Source organism: Geospiza fortis, unplaced genomic scaffold (genome assembly GCF_000277835.1).
Source record: "Geospiza fortis unplaced genomic scaffold, GeoFor_1.0 scaffold166, whole genome shotgun sequence".
In the NCBI taxonomy this organism is placed as follows: domain Eukaryota; kingdom Metazoa; phylum Chordata; class Aves; order Passeriformes; family Thraupidae; genus Geospiza; species Geospiza fortis.
The window spans coordinates 6,332,564-6,348,579 of NW_005054310.1; the positions used below are offsets into that span (position 1 = coordinate 6,332,564).

The 16,016-nt window shown below is 43.4% G+C and overlaps 1 long non-coding RNA gene across 1 annotated transcript; it reads right to left on the bottom strand.

Moving 5' to 3' along the window:
• Nucleotides 1-482: 482 nt before the first annotated feature.
• Nucleotides 483-14,627, bottom strand: LOC115947707. The gene is made up of 3 exons (XR_004081560.1): nucleotides 14,522-14,627; nucleotides 1,803-1,944; nucleotides 483-930 (listed from the first exon to the last, which is right to left on the bottom strand). It is a non-coding gene; the product is annotated as an uncharacterized LOC115947707 (long non-coding RNA).
• Between the last annotated feature and the right edge of the window lie 1,389 nt (nucleotides 14,628-16,016).

Here is a 16,016-nt window from a genome sequence, read left to right on the forward strand (position 1 = left end):
ACACAACAATCTTTTTGTGTTATCATTCAAAATCTTATTTGTTATACAGCCATTTTCTTCTTAGAGGGAGAAACCTGAGAGGTATTTTTAAGACTGAAATCAAAATTGTTGCACATGTGAGCAGCTGAGAAATGAAGCAGATTCCTTGTCAGACAATTGGCCTGGGGACACTGAACCTGATGAGTGTGATTTCTCTCCTGAGTTGAACTCTGCTTTCCCAGGTGCTCTCCAGCAGAAAATCACACCGGGTGCCTTCCAAAAATCTGTGTGCAGCTGATGTCAAACCCTCTGGCCAGACACCAAAGAACGCAGCTTGCTGAAAATAAACTGATTATAAGCTGCTGCTCTATCCTGGCAGGCAGATACACAAGATACCTCTCTGCAGAGCTATAAAATTGATAGGACGTGTTTGGAAAGCTGGAGCTAGCAGACAGTAAACCTCACCAAAATCGCACTGAAAGAACATGAGGGAGAGATGGATACAGAAATATGAATACAAAAAAAAATGCAATTTAGAAATAAGTGTTTATTCATTTAACTTGTTCAGACATTACCTTTCTACCTCCATTAGAGGGATCAGTGTGACTGTGGAACACAGGAGAAAGGAATGCTGGATGTCTGGGTCACACGTGAAGGGTGGTTCTGTGCTGTCCAGCAGTGATGTTGAGCCAAGGACCCTGAGCAGACTGTGCCAGTACCAAAGCTCATCTTGGTGCCCAGTGTGAGCCCTTGTGCACAGGAAAGCAGCTGATTTCAAATAACTCCACGGCAGTCACAGATGCCCACAGGCCCTTTGGCTGTGGCACAGCTGCTGCTGCCTGGGCTCTCGGATGACCAGGAAGGGCTGTGATCCCAGGGTCCCAACAGCTATTTTATTGAGACAAGAAATGCCTTTTGAAAGCAGGGCAGCTCTGCAGGTCCTATGGCAATCTCAGTGGGGGGAAAAAAATGAAGGATTTTGTTCAATGTCATACAATAAGCAGTACAATACATTACCACTAATAATAATGTCTGGCTCGCCTTGAATTATTACCTTGCACCTGGCTCTAATTTCCATTTCAAGTTTTCATTTTTTTTTTTTCACTTCATCAAGTCTACAAAATTAATATGGCATCAGACACATCCATTAGAAAACTAATTCTGACTCTGAGGGGAAGTGTGACAGGATTTTTGGGAGGGGCAGGTTGAATCTCCTTAACCTTGGTCTACAGGTATGTCGGTACCCTGTCAACTTTACTTTCAACAGCCTTATATGCCTGATGAGCATCACTCTTGGAAATTGCCCCAGCTATCACACTGCCTACTCACTCTCACTCATTTAATTTCTTTGGAGAGCTGACTTCTGAGTTGGCAGATATTTCAAAGGGTTGCTTTGATTCAGCCCTCCCTCTTCAAAAGTGTGTTATTTTTGTTTAATCATTCTTGGAGGTAGGAGGCAGTGGTAGGTTTTGCCCCTTAAAGGGTGTGTTGCATGTCTGATAGAGCAACACAAGGGCCCTGGGTTGAGTTATTCCAGGGCAAGTCAGGTTAATCAAAAGAGAATTTTCCATTGTGGAGGTGAAAGAGGTATTTGTAATCCATTAGGATGCTAGTTATGATTACTAGATGAAACAAATAATCTCTTCTGACAGAGCTTCAAACAACGTGCCGGGCAGCCCAGACCTTAGTCTTGGTAAAGCTGGATGTATGTCTTCACATGCAAATAAACTTTGTTTCTCTTTTGATGAAGCTCCCCATATTTTCATCGCAAATCCCTTTTCAGAGGTGCAATTATGCAGAGCCTTGTTTACCAAGTTCCTTACCTGAAACAAGCAACAGCTTTGCCAAGAGTGCTCTCCCTCTCGCCTCCACATCAGGAGGATTTGGTTTTTCCCGGCTCAGCCACAGCGAGTTTTCCAGGGGCTTTTCATGGAAGGCAGCTCTGCTCCAACCCCAAGGGCAGTTCTGTTGAAAACATGTATTATGTACATGAAAGTCACTCATCTTTAAGGAATCCAGCCCAACCAAGCTTCCTCTCAGGCTGCTATTTAGTGATGAACAAAAGTGAAACTCAGACTTCTCTGCCCCAAAGCGAGCAGCTCAGGACCACATACCCTTCCAGTCCTGCTCAGGCTTGAAACTTGGAGCTGGAGGCATCATCTGCACATGTCCTGAAACCATAGCAGATAAACATCTTCCTGATAGTGCATAGCAGAGGTACTGCTGCATCAGGGGGCCTGGAAACCTCTCAGACTGAAAAAGGGACAGTGTATTTACTCAGGTTTCATGCACAGAAAGTGTCAGCCCTTTTGCCCATTCCACCTACAAACATCTCTCAAATTGAACCTGCCACTGGATGGAGAGGTATCACAGCTGCAGGACTGATCTCCCATATCTCTCCTTGCAAACAAGAGATGTTATTCTGCTTTCTTTTCTACTGCTATAATTTTCAGCCCAGTTAAAGAGATCACCTTCTGAGAACCCTTACACTTGGACTGAAAGGAGCACAGATGAAATAAAGAAAGGAATTTTTCTTGTATGGCAAGTGATTTTTTATTCTGGCTTGCTTTTTGATTTATTAACTTATTCCTACTTTACATTTTTATTCCCTTTCTTTCCTTTTCCACGTGTTTCTCCTCACTCTTCCTTATCACTTTGGTAGCAGTCCCTTTCTATAGACTTTCAGGTTAAATTTCACTCCTTAAATACAAACACAAGGAACCATTGATTCCTCCTGGTCTTGATACCGCTTGAAGGGTAGACTGAAGCTGCTGCTTGCTCCTCAGAGTTTCAGCTTCCCTCTGCTTTGCTTGAGCAGGATGTTGGTGAGGAAGAGAAGAACCACCAACAGCTGATGGTACTGCTGTGGTCACAGCACATAGCTGAAGCTATGTTGAAGTAGGGCCAACATGGGAACACTTTTTGGCATGTGCTTCAAGGTGTTTCTAGTTGTCATGTTCAATTATTCTAGATTTATTTATTCTTATTGCTCATTTTGCCTACAATACATTCTGATAAACTAATGAAATGATGAGGCAGACAAAATTACATCCCTAAATTAAACACAGCTGATCTTCCCACATACACAAAGTCACTTTCCCAACTTGCCCAGGTCAGTAGCAGTCCAAGGGAAAAGAGAAGAGCAGACCTCTCACCACTAAAACTCTTTCTCCTATGCCCTGGGGAGGGAACTGTAGAGCCACAGATAGCTGCTCACTGCACACCACACTGGTTTCCACCAGAGACGTGGTGGTAGCAGTGAGCAAAGGGTTCAGGTACCAAGCACTTAGCTGGTATTCAGAGCTAGAAAAGCCTCTTTTCCCGGTAACTCGGTCCCCAGTGCCTAGCCCTCCAGCAGGTACACTGGGATGTGTCAGCACGGGGAAAAGGAGATGTAGAGGAACAGTGCCAGCTCGGGCACACTTTGCTTCAGGGCACACGGAGCCAAATGGGAGCACTGGAGGGGACTGCAGAGCCCAGCCTGTCCTAGGGCTTCACCCCAGCCTCCCTGCCCTTGCTGTTCCTGTACAGCTCCTAAAAGAGCTCCAAAACCAGGATGTTGGTGATGCTGGGGTTATTTTACCCCCAGCACGGCACTTCAGCTATCAGGGCCCCAGAGCACTGGTGTAGCCCACAGGTGTGAAGTTTGCTGCCACCTGCTCTCCTGCCAGCACACCACCCCTGTGCCAGCCCACACACCTCTCCCTCTCAGCTGGCAGGCAGCAGGGCACAGCAGCCATCAGCACTCGGGGCAGCTGAAACCTTTCTTCTTTAGCTTACACGCCTCACACCTCCAGAAATCTACTTGCCAGTTGGTATAGACTGTTTTTACAGCTTCAAAACCTCAAACTGCAACTGCTCTGAACCTATTGGCTTCAAAGGGTTACCTGATCTCATGTCAAAACCATGAGAAAGTGCTGAACTTTGCCAGGTCCCTCCAAACAACAAAAAAAAACCCTTAAAAAACCCCAAAAATCAACCAACAACAACAGCAACAAAAAGAAGCAAAAACCCCAAAATAAAACCCCCCAAACCCCAAACAAAAAGCATGACCTAAATTTCTAATTTGTGACTGAACAGAGTTTCAACCAAAGTTAATAAATTTTATTGTGAAACTTGAAATGAGATGACTTTCTCATGGGTTCATTCCAAAATATCTGTACAGCACCAATTACTTGTAGTTGTTCTATAAAGCACATCTTTATAGATGTGCTGAGTGAAGGGTATGTGAAATAAAAATGTACTATTAAGTCTAGCTTTTTAAATATCTTCTTAGAAATTTAGCTACTCATTGTGGATTTTTGGATAAGTGGGATAAGGAAGAACAACAACAGCAAAAGAGGCAGCTGGCAGCTGCCTGGGGTGGAGCTGCAAAGCTGGGAGGAGCATTAATGAATGTTGGGGAGAAGAGTGAAGGGCCAGACTTTACCAGGAGAAGACATGGGAAGATGAAAATACAGGATGGTGCTGCACAGTAGCCTTTGACCAGAGAAAAGCCAAAACTCTTCTGCATCCAGCACAAAAGACAGGCTGGAAGATTTTCTTTCCGCACTTCTAATGAAGTCAGTGATTCCTTCATTCAGTTGAAAGAAAAGAAACAGCAGGATAAAGAGTGTAAATGAAATGTTATCTTGCAGAACCTCAGCAGCTTCATTATTCATGGCTTTACACCCTGCTTTCTGTGGAAAACATGGCCAGTGGCTCAATTTTTATTGAAACAACTCTGTAAATGGAGGTCAGCACAGAAAGAGAAATCTCCTGATGGAACCAGAAGCATTTTAGATGACAGCATCATCCTTCATTTTGGGTGAGAGGCATTGTAAAGGAGTGGAGGCTTTCTCCTTGCTCATGTAACACTTGTTAATCCTGCAGTGGAGGGTATCTTTTGTGGCAGTACATCACCAAGGGGTACTATTCAGAGACACAACAGAAATATTTTTGGCAAAAACGAGCAAGGGGGTTGTTCATGGTGCCTGCCCATTTTCCTGGGCTGACTGTGTGCCTCACTGTGCCATGCTCAAGCTGCCTGGCAGAGAGGCTGCTGTACAGCAAGGAACGAGGGAGGAGAGGGAGAGGAGACATGATGCTGATGTGGATCTGCTTCCCAAGCGGCAGAGCTGGAGCCTGGAGGCAGGGATCAGGAGCATGTCCCCCAGGGAGCTGCGCTGGTGCCACCTGGTTACACTGACATGAAAGGAGCCCTGCCACTGTGTCCAGCTCCCTCTGGGGAGGCAACCCATGAGATTGCCCTCATGGGCAGCAGTTTCACCTCAGCAGGCACAGCCCTGTGTGTGTTTCTGAGGCCTGAAGGCTGTGCCAGGCTCTCAGCTGCTTTTCCATGCCCTCACAGCCAGCTCCAGCCAGCAGCTCCATCTGCCCAGGTGGCACTTGCTGTGCTGCAGCCCTGCTAGCCAGATGTTAGCTTTTAGGAGGTGTCCTGGAGGACAGCCATGCTCTGGCTTGCATGCAGTGGAGGGATCAGCATGCCTTTCTACAGGCCTGCACAGGGAGTGTGATTGTGCAGGAGATCTGTGTTCTGCCAGCAGTGCTGTGCCATGGCCCTCCTCCACTCAGCCTCCAGGGAAAGGCAGGAGACATGAGGAACTCCCAGAGGATGGGCACGGAAATGCCAACTCCTTAATGCCTTTATGATGGCCCTCACTACCAGGGGCCATAAGCAAGACAGAGTTCTGGGCTGTGCAGAGTCCTACAGGCGGGGTAAAGGCAACCCCCAAATGCCTGCAAGCAATGCTGCTGAATTTTGGCAATGGTTTCCTGCATAAACTTGTGTTTTGTCTCAGACACAGCCAGCAGATAGGAGAGCACAATGGCAAGTGTGTCTAACCCAAGGAGGCACACTCCTCATTTGAGACCTCACACAGACAGACACACACTGATCTGTAGCCCCTGCTCCTCTGCCAGCATGGCTCGTGCCACCATGAGCAGTGTGTCTGCTGGGCCCCTGCTAAGCACTAGAAAGGTTCTCGCATGCATACTCTACATCCATGCCACAGGTGTAGAAAGCTCCCTCTGCCCTGCTCCCAGCTGCTGCAGGGCAAAAGCGTCCTGTGAACACTCAGGCTCAGGCTCAGTATGTGCCAGGCAATGCAAGGCAGCTCTATCAGCCCCGTGTCCACACCAGAAGTCACCACCAAGGAGGCTGGATCAGTGCTGAGATGTGCGGTCAGTGATCTCAAGCATATCCAGGTTTGCTGGACATGGGGTTTTGGGACACTGACACCCATGCAGCAGCAGGCACCCATTAGGTTTCCTTTTGGAGGCAAAGGGTCTCTCTGTCTCATTTACAGATGCTGTCCTGAACCCATGATTTTTCAACAGTTGAACCAGGCTCTTATTTGGCTACAAACACATGTATTCTAACCCTGTTCCCCTGGTCTCCACATCTTCTCTTGCATCTTGCAAATCTAAGGTACTTCTTATCCTCCTGAGCCCATATTTCTCACTCTTTACACTTCCTTACATTGCAGAGGACATGAGGAAAACATTTGTCACCTTTTGTCTGGCTGACTTGCTGTGCCCAGGCCTCCTTTGGAAGGGCACTCAGCATGACTTGTCTACCCCCCATTAGCCCTGCTCAGAGTGACATCTGTGCCATCCTGACAGTGTACAGACAATTCAGCCCATACTGAGGCACAGGATGGCAATGCTGCTCCACTTCTTCAGCCTGCATGTGACAGTCTTGAAGACAGGGACGTTTCCCAAATCATTGTGGCCAATTTTGTCTTAGAGTCATAGCACCATAGAACAGTTTGAGTTGGAAAGGACTTTAAAGATAAGCTACTTTCAGCCCCCCTGCCATGGGCAAACACACCTTCCATTAGACCAGGCTGCTCACTCTTACTGTCCTGCTGCACAACCACCATCCATGGCATTTGGGAAATGCAGCAACAAGACTCATCTGGAATAACCTGTTAGGTCTTTGCATGGTTCAGCTGCTCCAAAAATAGAAGCTTTCTGGAATAAGCCGCTGCCTGAACTTGACTGGCCATATCTGAGCCCTTCTAACTCATTAGCACTGAGCTGATTATGTGCTGAAGGATGAGCATTAGCCACACAAGCCAGCATCCAAACTCACTGATTTCCACATCGAAACATCCGTGCTTTATGGTCTCTAATTGATGAGTGGGAGTTCATGAAGGGTGTCAAGAGTTACCTTTGTTTTACTGTGAGTCACTATCAATGTTGGCGAGCATAACAAAAGCAGAGGAATGTTTTAGGCACCAAATATTGTACTTGTAAGACACTAATCACCAGGATTGAGATGTTACACTGCCTGTGCACACTGCTGTCCTGGCAATTTGATCACTTCACTGCTAAGTGCTCTGTCTCATATGTCTCACTTGGTCATGCATTTTTGGGGGCAATATTTAGTATTACAAGTAAGAGAATCATATTGATTTTTCCACTTGCCTCCAGATGAGGATAGTAAAGCCGTACAACTATATTTTGAAGATTCTATGTGATCAGAGGTACCCACCTCTCTCCTCTACAGTGAGCATACTGTGGTGGTTTCCTTGTCACAACAGAAAGCCATTCAAGGAACCTACCTCCCTAAAATGTATTACACAACTAAATAGGAGCCTGCTGCTACAGTAGGGTTTTAGTCTACAACATGACTGGATTGGTGGTCTCTGGAGGGATATATAAGGCTTATGCCAAGCTCTCACTTGTGTTCAATGTCACTCCAGCCATGCACAGCTAAACTGGCAAAACTCCTGCAGGCACAGCCCCTGGGCTCATTAGATGCCCTGATGACTGGGGAGGTTAAATCCACTTAACCACAAACAGCATTTCCTCCAAATATCTTTTATTATTATTACTATTTCTCTGCGAGCTGAATTTGCCAGACACCTACTGACTCCCAAATAGGACTCCTGAGTGTTCCTTTGCAAACCCTGCTTACAATGAATGTCCTTCTGCCAGGAAGCCTGACCCAACTGTCTCCCTCTGAATAGTCAGTGCTCATGCAAAATGACTAATCAGTGATTCTGTGGGTGTTTTCCACTGAGTGTCAAAAGTCCTGAACAGCTGATTGAGTAGGTTCTGCTTGTAATAAATTTTTTTCCTCACCAATGGAGAGTCTAATAAGTAATAAAGCATTGAAGACAAATCATCTTCAGCCAAAGCATTAATATTTAAGTTAAAATTTTCTTTTTAAAAGGCAATGGAAATAAGTTAGAGGTCTGATGCTTTCAAACTGTTCATTTTTAAAGGAAGACAATGTTGCACTCAGAAAAAGAGGTGTTTTGATCAAATCATAGTCAGCTGTCAGGGGCACTTAGGGACATACAGAAGAGTTGAGGTTTGTTTTTTAAAGGAAGCTACAAAGATTTGACATGAATGAATGAGTTGATTAAAATCCCCATGCTCTCTTTGTGCACTCTGGCGCTGAGTTGCCAGCACAGTGATAGTAGTTAATCCCCAGTTACATCTATTTTAAAAGTCAATTTTAAACATATGTTCAGTGCTGATATATTTCTCTGTAGGTGGCTTTCTTTTAGCACAGTCTGTAGTTTACAGCATTTCAGCCAATTTCCCTCTGGGATATCAGTTTTCAAGCTTCTTATCTTGGTTGGGAAATTAAAACTCAAACAAACAGGCTGACTTTCAGAAAACATGTCTGGATCATTTTTAGTATGACAAAAACCCACGTGAAAGCACGAGCTAGACAAGGAAAAATCAGGTGCAGCTACATCCTACCTAGTTATAAATACCAGGGGAAAAAAATGCTTCTATTCCAAATAAGTGCAAACAAGTCTCTCCTTTAGCTACATATCCGAAGCTAAAGTGTTAAGTGTTTTTTGCAGATCTGGATCCCTTTGTAGTAGCCAATCTCTTTCTGAACACAGGTAACACCTACTTGGGGAAAGATGGGAGCTAGCAGCCAGCTGGTCTTTGATTGTCCCCTCCCCATCTTCCCTTCTCTCCCTGCACCCAATTCCCAGAAATTTTGACATTTGTCTGAGGGTAAGAAGGGGCAAGTCCTGGGGACAGCTCAAGTGCAAGGTCCTTTAAGATGGGTTGGAGTAGGGGACCAACAGAGTAGTAGTGCAGGAGTAGCTGGAGCTGGCTAAGAGATGGCAAGGAGCTCTTCTCCTGTCATGAATTGCTGAGTTTGCCAAGGCCAAAAAGGGCAGTGATTATCAAATTACAGAATGGACTTTGGAGGAGCTTAGGGGGCTGGGAGCAGGACATCTGTGTCCATGAAAGGGCAACAGTGTTAAAACTGAAAGTGCCAAAACCCATGGAGTATTTCTTGAGAACCACCATCCTCATGGAATCTCCTGCAGAATGCGAGCTGCAGACACCAGAGAGAAATGAAACATTTTGAACTTCTGTTTTCTGGCACTTAACCCAGACAGCAAGAAGCAGAGCATTAAGCAAGTTCTTAAATTCTGGATATTCTTAAAGATAGTGATATCAAGACCTTGATTTTATCTGAGCATTTCTTAAGCAACTTTTTATCAAGGCAGCTCAGCACCCAGCCCAACTGAGCTGTGAACTACAGTTACCTAAAATAATCTTACAGCCCATTTTCTGTGGGTGTTACGGTTTCTACCACGCCTCTTCATTTTTACACCTTGCCTGTTTGTGTTTTACCCAGCACAACAGCTTTAGGCTGCTGCCATCTCTCTGATTAGGTTTTCATTCACATTATGTTTTGCCTAAGCAGGAGAAGTGTGATTTAATCTCCCACATATACAAGTAAATTAGATTAAAAGGAGCGAATAAATAAGACATCAGTTGCTGATGATAAATCATGAATGATTCATGTTCTCAACTGTGCTCTTTGAGAAAACCATCACAGAAGCTGTCCCATTGTACTTTCAAGTGAATCTACTCCAAAGCAGTAAGCTGCTTTTCCATTAAAACGCATTCATTATAACTTGAAGCCTGGTTCATTAATGCTTTTCTTCACAATTATCCTTTTAAGAAACTGGAATTATATTTTATACAATCCACACCAAGATAGGGAGACAAGACTGGATAACTTTTTGCTCTTACTCAGATGCTTTTGAGGATTTCCATTTTCCATTTTGATGCCTGAAATGCTCCATGCTCCAGCCTCCATTTTCCAGGACTCCATTAAAAGAAATTGAAAAAAAAAAAAAAGCAGCAAATTCTTTTTTTTTTTTTAATTTATTTTAAAAGAGGCCAGATGAAGATAAGATAGAAATGAAGAAGAAATGCTGGTAAACCTGATTTTTTTTTTTTGTTATACAAGTAGTGAAACAGAGAAGCACATATTTACTGGGCATGGCCCCAGAGTTGGGTCAGTGCATTTACCCTGCAAAGGACCTGCCATGTTTGTGATGTTGAGCAAATCCTTCCCTGCCTGCTATGGTTTCCCTGCCAGCATCACACTTCTTGCCTATTTATTCTGTACATCCCCTGGAGCTGGGGCTCTCTCTTGTAATTTTTTTGTGCATAGCAGGACATTTTTAAGCAACAATAAGTGCCTTTCCTTTTGCTTGAGTTCAGCATTGGATCTCTGCCTGTGAAAACCTTGTGTCAAGGTATAAATTTGCTGCCAAAATTAAACAATAGGTTTTGCTCATCTCAAAGTTAAGTTCTCAAAACATCCCTCTATCTTCAGTGAGGTAAAGAGACATATTACTAAAGCTCTTCTAAACTGCTTTTTATCTTAGCTCTGCCAGCAACTGTGTGTGTGACCTTTTCAGGGCTCCTTCCTGGTGAAAAAAGAGGGACAGGATTCTGGTGGGAGTGTTTATCAGAACACAGTAAAGGACCATGTAGGTGTTGTATGTACTCTACTGTTACTGCCTTGCCAGGAATCAAGTCAGGGGAGACAGATCCCAATTAATAGCTGTAGAACAACTTTTACCAATGAAACTCTTATCATTAATGAAATCCAAGCTACTACTTTTAACAGCAGGCACTTATTCAAGCAGTACACTCAATTTTTACACCCCCAAGGCTGGAGCCCAAGCAGGGAGGCCCAACACTTCCCTAAGGAGTGGGCAACCATCCTGATGTGCCACAGCTTCTGGATGGTGTTTGAGCAACCCCTCCAGGGCTGCCCACTCACAGCAGGTCTATACATACATGGTCTTTGCACCTTCATGGTGCTGTCCTGAGTGTGGGCTGGCCCTGGACACTGTCAGGCAGCTCTGGGTGTGCTGAGTTTCTCAGCTCTCAGAGATTAAGCAGGACCACCAGTGTGCAGGATGTTCACACCCTCCCAAGCCCACATTTTTCTCTCCTGGACATGCTGTTTTCTGGTGACTATTCCCCACACACACCCACAGGTGCCTACAGGTTCTCCTCACACAAGTTCACACAGAAGAGGTGTTTAGGATGCTTTATGCTTCAGCATTTCCCCAGTTCATACAGCTGTTAAAAACTCTGAGGACCTCTAAAATGAAGCGACACACACTTTTATTTGAAGAAACACTTCTAATTTTAGCTCCTTTTCTAGAAGTAGAGCATGTCCTGAGGTGGAATTTATAACATATTCATTATGGTATCTTTGCTTTGCCTCCTCTGGGGAGCGAGATTCTGCCTACAACAGAAAGATGGAGAGAAGAGAGGAATTCTTTTGCTGTAGGAAACAAACAAAAGAAATATTATGATTTTCCCAGTCCTTCTGCAAAAATATGGAGTGAAACTTTATATGCAACAGAGAATATGTTGGGTATTTGTAAAAAAATATTATATATACTTTGCTTAGTCACTTGTAATAAATGTTACCAAATGCAATCATACAAGTGTAAATTTTTTTAAAAAACAATTTTTAAAAAATTTACCTTTTCCATTTAGAGTTTTTATTTAATTTCAATGAATCCAGTTTCTGAGTATCCTGGCAACCAGAACCCTGGAAAAGTGTAAATGAGGGGTATGCGATTATAATGACAAATCTACCAGTTTATTACCTGTTTGTGATTTTTGACCTTCTCTGGACTGTGTCTGTGGTTTACTAGCCCTTGTCCACTCCTGCCCCATCTTGGGCTCCTGGGCTGCTCATGGAGGGTAGGGCTGTAATCTCTGCCCTGTACCTGCAAGCCTTGGGTTTATTTATGAAAGTACCAAGGCAACCAAAACACATTTTTCTGAAGAACAGGGGGAACTGCAGAGCTCTAGAAAATAAGGCTACATGCATGGAGCCAGTGCCAGCAGCACACACACTCCCAATCCATCTGTGCTAGAAAGAGAAGCTCCCCACACTGACTTGATGTCCCAGTGAGAGACCTCCACAGCCCTGCTTAGCTCCCAGGGTTCTGCTTTCCTCTCTGCTTTTTCATTCCCTGATTTGGCCCTTCTCAGAACTCTATCCGCAGCCACTCAGGGAAGCATGAAGGGGATGGCAAAAAAGTATTTGTGTCAGCCATCCTGACTTGTGTTCCACCAGAGGCTTGTTATTCCAAAATGAGGAATGACTGAGAGTAGCATCACACAGGAGTGATCACAAGAAGAATAGAAAGAAATGGTAATTCTCATAGATGGGCGTTTTTTATGGTGGTGACTTCACAACAGGCACTTTTTTCCCCTTTCAGACCTAGTCATGGGCAAAAGAGATATGCTAATGATAATAGGGGATTTATTTGTATCAGATTAATTTAGGAAATCATCAGTGACTTGAAAGCATGACTCATAATGATGCCCAGGAACTACTGTCAACAGAAGACCATCATCTTCAAAAACAAGTGGGTCAAAAATATACTCATTTTTGCTGGGCAATTTCCCTCAGGCTTTCCCATCTGAAATTTTGAAGTATGAAAGTTTCTACTAAATAACTGAAGAGAAAAGCATATGAAGCTATATATGCTTATACAAAAAGAGAGAGTATGTTACAATGAAAGGAAGAAAAAGACTGCCCAGATTCTCCTAAAAGCTGGAACAGGACTGTAATTTCAAGTGTTTAAGTATCAACAAAATTATTCATTAGGCTGACAAGTTAGAAATAATCAGTGCATAGGGACATCCAGGTGCAGAGGTCTTGGTTTCACAAAACTCTTGCTTACATTTAAGAGATAAAGATTATGTAGAAGTATAAATTAAGAAAATATCAAAAATGTAAAGGAATTCTGCCAAGATGGCTCCTAATACTCAGATGTATATGGGGCTTTCCAGTAGCATCATGTGCTGGGCTGAAGCTATTCATTAGCTTGAACTCAAGCACACATTAAAGTCCTTGCCAAATGGAGGCCTAAATAGCATTGGCTCAATATTGCCTGTAGCTTAAAAACTCTTGTCTATGTGGAAAAACTTCCTGCACCTCTCTTTCTCCCTTTTCCCTTCTTGTAACCAGTGTTGGCTATAGGGACCCCTGAGCCTGAAAACCCATTGGCTGACCACAATAAATAGGCTGCGTGCATCACTGGGTCTCTGCAGGTTTTTATTCATCCCCAGAAAGAGCTTTGCTGCTCAATTGCTATTGATAAGTAATCACCAGACTCACTCATAAATGGGAGGTGGATAGCTTTACAGCCACTGCAAAGCATTACAGTACATAATATTTCTATAAGCCATTAATTCCTTTTTAATGGCTTGCTCAATGGTTTATCACAATGAAAAGGTTCCCCACTCAGTGATAATAAGATCTAACTAACTCTTGTTACTAGTGTGGCATAGACTATAAATATTGTGTGATGTCCAGGCCTTTCTAGACAACAAGCAGATTGAGAGATTTGAGCTGGATGAAATACTGTTTCTACCTCTGATTGCATTAGTTTAAAGTCCTGGGAGATGTATTCCAGATGTGCTATGCTAATAGGATTATTTCATAGAAGTGCAGACAGATTTTAGGAGCAACACCTTGATTTAGCAGCTTGCAGTCTCCATGAAGCTTTTTTTTTTTAAATTTCCATCTGGATTAATGGTTCTTTGGTCTTACATCAATTTCATCCAGTTGTCATAGATCATAAGAGAGCTGTCATTTACTGACAAGTGGTCATTTGCCCTTTCAGATTTCCAGGCCTCCTTTCACTGATTCAAAGGGAACATCATAAATGCTTTAGGTGGAATCTTGGTACACTCCGTGAGGATTATTTATAAAATAGCATGTCAAAAGTGCCCAATGCAGTTTGCAACTCCCAATTTTCACACACATGTGTACACATATATACAAGAAGTACATTTTTATATATTTGTGATTTATGTGCGCATGCATTTTTACAACTGTAAAGGCTAATATTGAAGACTCAGAATAAAGTTGAACTGTGTAAAGGCTGACATTTCTTGTTTATACTTCATTTTAAAGCTGATGGCTGAATGAACATGATTTTTCCTTTTAGTTTGTATTTATCCCCAAAGCATATTAAAAGAGTTTGCCTTCATTTCTACTTTGAGTGTATCTGGTGCCCTCAAGTGAAACCACTGACTCATGCTCCTTCAAAAGCCCCCTGGTGATCATTAATTCAGGAAACTAGACATAAGAGAAAATACTTGGCTTTGCTGTCTTGGAGCAAGTAAATATAAAAATCCTCAGCCATAGGACTGTCTTACAAGGACTGACTTTCTTTCTTTGTTGGTTGGCCTGTAACATGTTGTAGACAAATACCTTTGCACACAACTCAGTGGTGGCTGCTGCAAAGCCCTTCTGCAGGGAAGCCAGACAGACAAACAGACCATGTCTTCCGAGTCCCACTTGCCTTTCATAATCCAAGATTACTCTAAGGAAAAAAAAAGACCAGAAATGAAAATCACAGAATCATAGAACATGCTGAATTCAAAAAGACCCATCAGTACCATTGAGTCCAACCCCTGGCCCTACACGTGGCACCCCAAGAGTCACACCAGGTGCCTGAGAGCCTTGTCCAAATGCTTCTTGGCCTCTGTCAGGCTTGGGGCTGTGACCACTTCCCTGGAGAGCCTGTTCCAGTGTCCAACCACCCTCTGGGTCAAGAACCTTTTACTGATATCCAGCCTAAACCTCCCCTGGCACAGTTTCATATTGTTTCCTTGAATTCTGTCCCTGATCACAAGAGTGAAGAGATCGGTACCTGCCCATCTGCTTTCCCTCACGAGGAAGTTGCCGATGGCAATGAAGTCTCCCTTCAGTCTCCTCTTCTCCAGGTTGAACACACCAAGTGACCTCAACTGATCCTCATACAGCTTCTCCTCAAGGCCCTTCACCATCCTCTTGGCTCTTCTTCAGACACCCTCCAATAGCTTTGTATCTTTTTGATATTGTGGCTCCCAAAACTGCCCCAAGGACTCGGGGTAAGGCTGCACCAATGCACACCAGGGCAGGACAATCCCCTCCCCTGACTGGCTGCTAGGGCACACTGCAGACCCACATGGAAGTACAACGAAATTAATTTATTAAATTCCTATTTTTTTATACTAGTCACAATCACACAGTGGTTTAAATGTTGCAGTGTCTTTCACAGTGACGTGTGGTTTTCAGTTTGTCTTGTCCTTCTGTATATGAAAAAAGAGATTAACAAGGAACAACCAAGAATTATCCTTCAAAGTTTTTGCCCATCATTTTCATGAAATACTTCCTTCAGTGCCAGAACCAGAATTAGAAGAAGCTTTCCCACATAAATTCTGCACCACCTACTACTTACTGGTGACAAAAGCACCTTATCCTCTCCTGCTTAGGCAAGCAATATAAAATCAGCAAGTTAGAATTCCCCCCCTAAACTAAAATCCCTGATTATCCCATCCTATGTATTATCATATGAAAGTTTCCTAAAAAAAAGAAAAACAAACAGAACAGCTTGGATTAAAAAAAATTTTTTTTTTCTTTTTCTCCCCCTTTTTTTGAATTGTGTGTATTTGTTGAACTTCAGTACCTAGACAGTTATGCATATGTTGGCTGATCCTTCAGGGAGAGCTGATAGAAAACAGCATTTTAGCTCATTATTTTTAATTCAATTAATATAAACCAGACATCAGGCTTGAAGTATCCCTTCTGCCTTTCATCATGAAAACAAGTGTCTAAAACAGAGATGAGCCATTATATATTCTCTATGCATCAACCAGAATGCCAAAAAATTCCTTGAATAGAGAATCATAATTGGAAAGCCTCGTTTCTTTCAGGCTATGTT